General features: G+C 37.3%; 1 pseudogene; it reads left to right on the top strand.

Annotated features, from left to right (window-relative positions):
- The first annotated feature begins 4,260 nt into the window (after window positions 1-4,260).
- Window positions 4,261-5,783, top strand: LOC113498944 (annotated as a pseudogene).
- Window positions 5,784-5,987: the final 204 nt, after the last annotated feature.

Below are 5,987 nucleotides of genomic sequence, written 5' to 3'. Positions count from 1 at the left end.
TAAATTAGATACCTTTGCCAAATAAAAGATGGCTTACAGAAGTGTGTGTGGTCAGGGATATAAATTGAATAGCAATTGATACGCGTACGTGCTGCCTCTGAGTCTTTGAACGAATTCATTTGCTGTCGTAGTAGGTAACAAAAGTTCTCTATTTGTGGTTTCTTTATGAGACTGGATTTTAGTTATTGCTGTTGTTGCAGGTAAGATAATGATGAGACGGTCTGTCATGTTAATTTATTAGTACTTTACACTTCAGTGAAAGTAAATAATTGAATTAATTATAAGTTGTAACATGCAGAAAGTTAATTCCGTCTGAGAAAAAGGATGGTATGTAACCGTATCTTTGTTCAATGTTAGCATTAAACGTCCTTGATCATAACATAATATATCTCTTTGTAAATAGTTATGGTTATAAATTTGAAGAACTCAGTTTCGTTATAACTCAAGTTTTGGCTAAGATCAGCGTGTCAGTGTGCTAGATATGTTTATTGCCTTAAAGATGAGTCTTTCAATACTAAATTACTAAACTAATCATATTATAAACGCCAAAGTATGTGCGTGTTGGTTCCTCTTTCGCGCAAAAACCATTGAGCGGATTTAGACAAAACTTGGTACACAGATAGTTCATTAACACATAGGATAGTTTTTATCCCGATTTTATGTCTAAAATCTATCTATGAAACCCTTTCCTGTGCGATGTAAAAACTCTTTTACTTTCTTACATAATAAAACACAAGAAATAGCGCGCAGCTGGCTATCTGCCTGCTATCTAGAATAATAGCTAGTTGGCTGCAACTACATTGCTAGTTCCTCGCGAGAAAGCTGTAAGGAACCGTTTTTAACCTTAGAATTGTAATATGCAAGGGCCTTGCGAGTTTTACTAATGGGACTTTTAATTTTGCTATTGTTTCTGATTATACTATTATTGTATACCGTGCACCTAGAATAATTACTGTTATGTTTTAAAAGTGCCTGAATAAAGGCATGCCTCAAACAAAAACATTTGATTTTAACATAAATTTTTTTTTTTGTTTATTAAACTGATATTAATTAATTTTAATTGTTGAGAATTACAATCTCATAGCAAGATAACCTTAAAGCCTGAAATCGATAACCCTGAAAACATACATGTAACTTTGAAGGAAATTATAATACAAAATTACCTACTATGATACCCAAGCGCTATTAAAGTAACATGTGCACAAAACCAGCCCCTGTTTTCTTGTAACAATGCGTCTGACTAATCACATCGCACTTACACAGGCTATTAAAGACGAGTGTGAAGCTAAAAGTTCATGTTTATACATATAATGTATTCTTTTGTAAACATGTGGGTGTCGTACGAAGGTCCGTAGCTGTTAAAACGAGCTTGTTATCTTGCCGAGTGTTTGTCGCGAGCCCAGCCTTTGAGGGCTCAATTATATGGACTTTCTTCCTCTTGCTTTGTAATACCCGAAATATAATAGGCAGCCTTAATGGAATGTTTACCGTCGTTAGTCCGAATTTGTATGGAACAAATTATTATAATTAGTGCACCTTTTTTGCTTCAATTAATTGTTGTGAGGTGTATTTTATTGTTTAATAGTGAAAACTATATAATTTACACATTTTGATAGTTGATCACGTTTATAGACAACTATTAAATGTGTGGAGAAGACAGATTTAAGTCACGTGACCAATCAAATCTAAATTTAATTTCATTTATTTGAGCGCTTCCTAATGACGGAAATTAATAGATGTTATACTTGAGCAGATCGGCTGATTAGCACTTGTTTATGAATTTGACGGGACTAGTGGTTAGTGACCCTGACTGCTATACCGGGGGTCGTGGGTTCGATTTCCGCCCAGGACAAATGTTGTGTGATAAGCATGATCATTTGTTCTGGTGTCTGGGTGTAATTTATCTATAATATGTATGTATTTAGAAATATATATGTAAGTTTATAAGTTGTCTGGTTATCATAACACAAGCTCTGCTTAGCTTGGGATCAGATAACTGTGTGTGAGTTGTCCCAGAATATATTATTATATTATATTATTAATTTATACTTGCGTGAAAATATGGACCTGAAATGAGATCACATGCGAAAATTTGGACTTGAAAACTTTATTGTTATTTCTGAAGGAGAACACTTCTGTCGAGCACAATAACAACTTAAAAATTGCAAATCAACTAAATAGATAATCCAAATGATTTACGAGACGTTTTTTTGTATTTCTGCATTTCAATTTTTATTATTTAATGCTGCATAAAGGCCCTTATTTACAATTACAAATAATTTATACAAATAACACAATAAATAAAGTCATGATACATTAACTGTATATATATGTATTACACTACCATTATCGAGAACGATAATTATCGGTAAAATCCACAATATTATTTGGCTTTAGGTAAGCCATAACACACTAGGCTAAGCTATAGCTGCCTACTTTCTAAGTGATCGGTTTGTATAGATGTTTATCATGTTGCCGCTCGACAGATAATCGATATCGGCATGTTTTTGTTTACCGTTTATCCCCATTTCTGAATAGGAACTTTATCTACTGCCTAGGGATTTTATTTAGCTACTAGCTGTTGCCCGCGAATTCGTCCGCGTGGTTAGAAGATATAAGGTAACAATTTTTGAAAATAATCCCTCGAAGATGAATAATGTTCCCTGTTTTTTTCCACATTTTCAATTGTATCTTCGCTCCTATTAGTCGCAGCGAGATGGTATATAGCCTAAAACCTTCCTCGATAAATGGTCTATTCATCACAAATAATTTTTCACTTTGAACCAGGAACTACTTAATCTACGATTATCTTACTTAATCTTTAGCGCGTTCAAACGAACAAACAAACTCTTCAGCTTTATATATTAGTATACAGTATAGATGTCGAGTTTGACTCTATTTTTACCGGAGGTAATACATAACAGAGTATAGTATTGGGTAGTATAGGGTTTCGGAATTAGTCACCTCAGCACTGCTGCCTCTTTAACCAAGTGTCATTTCTACAATCCTTAACGTCAATAGAAAGCTTTCGATTGTATGGAAATGTTATTTCGTTCGATAAGTCATTTGACATTGATCTGTCATCTCCATACATTCAAACGTTAACGACTGTTGAAATGTCATTTGGCTAGAGTGGCCGGTCTACTTACTCTCTTTAAAGGTTTTGTTAAAGTTTGGTTGACTCTACAAAACCTAACTCTAACTCTGTGCAGGCATTAAGTAGATACTACATTGCACCTGTTTCGATGCGTCTATTTTTTTAATTCATGCTTTTTTTAAATACTTAACAAGATTTTTCACCATTTTTAAAGTACTTCAACTACATTCTGCGGTAGCTAGATGACGTGTCGCGCTCTAGCACCTGTCTTTTGTTTATCGTATTTAGACAAATATATTCATAAACATTGCATTCATCTACCAACATAATATGGTCTGAAAAGGTTGTCAAACCCGCAATAATGATATCGCACACTAACATCTGCTGCTTTACAACAATAACTCTTATCGAACTGATATTGAAAAAGACATGAATTCAAAGTATCATTCAATATTTTTTTGCAGGATTTATATGCGGACGTTGTCGAAAACCCGATCCTTTTAATCTGTTCCAATTACCCAGAACAAAGGCAGTTTGTGCTGCCTACACAAAGGATTTATCCAAATAAACTAAAAAAATCGAACTCCAGTCAAACTAGCAGTTTTATTTTTATTTATATTCGTAACAAGAGATAAACAAAAAAGTATTTATGCAAAACAATGATAAAGTACCAATCTGAAGTTACTACATGTTACGTAAACAACGTTGTTGCTATTCAAAAAGCATGATATTCGCGGGAACTTTAAAGTATGCAGATACAAAAATAAACTACTAAAGCTATTTAGATCTCACTCACAATAAGTGTTAGACTAATATTCATAATGTCGCATAATTTAAGGCCTTCAAAGATGTACTTCGACCCGCGTCTAAATATGTCAAGGCCCTTTCCTATGTCATGTAGCAGGTGAACAAAACTACCGAATATGGATGTATTGAAATATCCAACTGGTTAATTTTTACCTTAAACAAATACTGACCTATGTTACAAATAAACTTTATTGAAAATATCGATTATTACATTATCATAGCTGAATAGACAAGCAATGTAAATAACGTAATAGAATAGACAATAAAAATCGAATGCCGGCTACGCATGTGCGGCGGTCGGCACCGGAGTGAAGTGAGCCGCGGGCCCCGCGCCCGAGGTCGAACCGCGACGGAAACACCCGAGCAGTACCGAACCAACCTCGTACTGGGGCTCACGCTCGCCCGGTCAACGCATTATTGACCATTTCCTGCGATAATTGCAACAAAATAACATAGACTGTTCACAAAACTGCCGATAATATAAGAGTTTTAAGTTATATAGTGTTATGCTGTGACTCAGTGACAAAATAAACATTGTGTAGAACTACAACGCATATTGTGTTATTAGTATGAATGTTATAAACATAGACTCGTTAACAGTGGCTAATCAAATGCGTTAATAAATTAAGGAAACTAACGAAGAACTGACAGTTTGACATCACCTGGAGCAGGTCGATACGTAACAAAGAGAGTTGCCGGCTTTGATGAAAGTTCCACTCGTTCATAATAAGAAAATGCCTACAACTGTACACGAAAATATTGCTTTACTCAATATGATGTCATCAGATAATTTCGAAGACGAGCTAAAAAGCGTTCAATTACATTTCCCATCAAATAGACGATTGCAGAACGACGGCGCATGCGTGGAGGAGAGGGTGAGGACGTCCCGCGGGGACCTACTGGTCGCCGTCCGCGGGGACCGCAACAAGCGCGCCATCATCACCTACCATGACCTTGGACTCAACTATGCCGCCAACTTCCAGGCTTTCTTTAATTTTATTGACATGAGAGCTTTAATGGAGAAATTTTGTATTTATCATGTAACCGCGCCGGGCCAGGAAGAAGGCGCTCCGACACTGCCAGAAGATTATACTTACCCAAGCATGGATGCATTGGCTTCCCAAATAGATTTCATCCTCGGACATTTTGGGATTAGATCTTTCATCGGCTTTGGAGTTGGTGCAGGCGCGAATATTTTGGCGCGCTATGCTCTCGTTAGCCCTCAGAAGGTTGACGCACTAGTCTTGATTAATTGTACATCAACTCAAGCCGGTTGGACTGAATGGCTTTACCAGAAAATAAACACTAGACAGTTACGATCTAGCGGCATGACACAGGGGGCGCTGGATTACCTAATGTGGCATCATTTCGGGCGCAGCACTGACGATCGCAACCACGACTTAGCGCAGGTCTACAAAGAATGTTTCTCGCACGTCAACCCCGTCAACCTAGCTATGTTCATTGACTCGTATTTGCGTAGAACGGATCTGAGCATCTCGAGAGACACGCATTCTATAAAGGTGCCGGTGTTGAACGTGACGGGAGCATTGTCGCCGCACGTTGACGACACCGTGACGTTCAATGGTCGCCTGGACCCGTCGAAGACGTCGTGGTTGAACATCTCTGACTGCGGCATGGTGCTGGAGGAGCAGCCCAGTAAGATAGCGGAAGCGTTCAGGTTGTTCCTGCAGGGCGAGGGCTACTGCAGGTAGTCGCGCTCCCGGCCCGCGACTCGAACGCTGCGCAGCTAACTTAGAATGCACACGATGCTTTCACGCGAGCTTTAAACACTGTTGTAGACACATTGACGTTGTAGAGGAAAACATGTTGTTCCTTGTTTTTAGATGTTTATGAAAATAAATTTATTTTGTGGCTTAAACTGGCTTTTCCTACACCTTTCTTGTAAATATTGACTCTACATTTTACATATAGACACTAAAAACTCAAACTTTCTTTATGGTTCCCGTCATTAATGAATGATATCAGACCCTATTGACCAAGCAGGCTGAGGACATGAAAATAAGATCATTAAAAGTAAAGTCGAGCAAAATTATTTTAAGACTGTTATCACACAAATGAACGC

The sequence above is a fragment of the Trichoplusia ni genome, chromosome 11 (genome assembly GCF_003590095.1).
Source record: "Trichoplusia ni isolate ovarian cell line Hi5 chromosome 11, tn1, whole genome shotgun sequence".
Taxonomy (NCBI): Eukaryota; Metazoa; Arthropoda; class Insecta; order Lepidoptera; family Noctuidae; genus Trichoplusia; species Trichoplusia ni.
The sequence above is the reverse complement of the archived record's forward strand: the minus strand, read 5'-3'. Positions and strand labels throughout refer to the sequence as shown.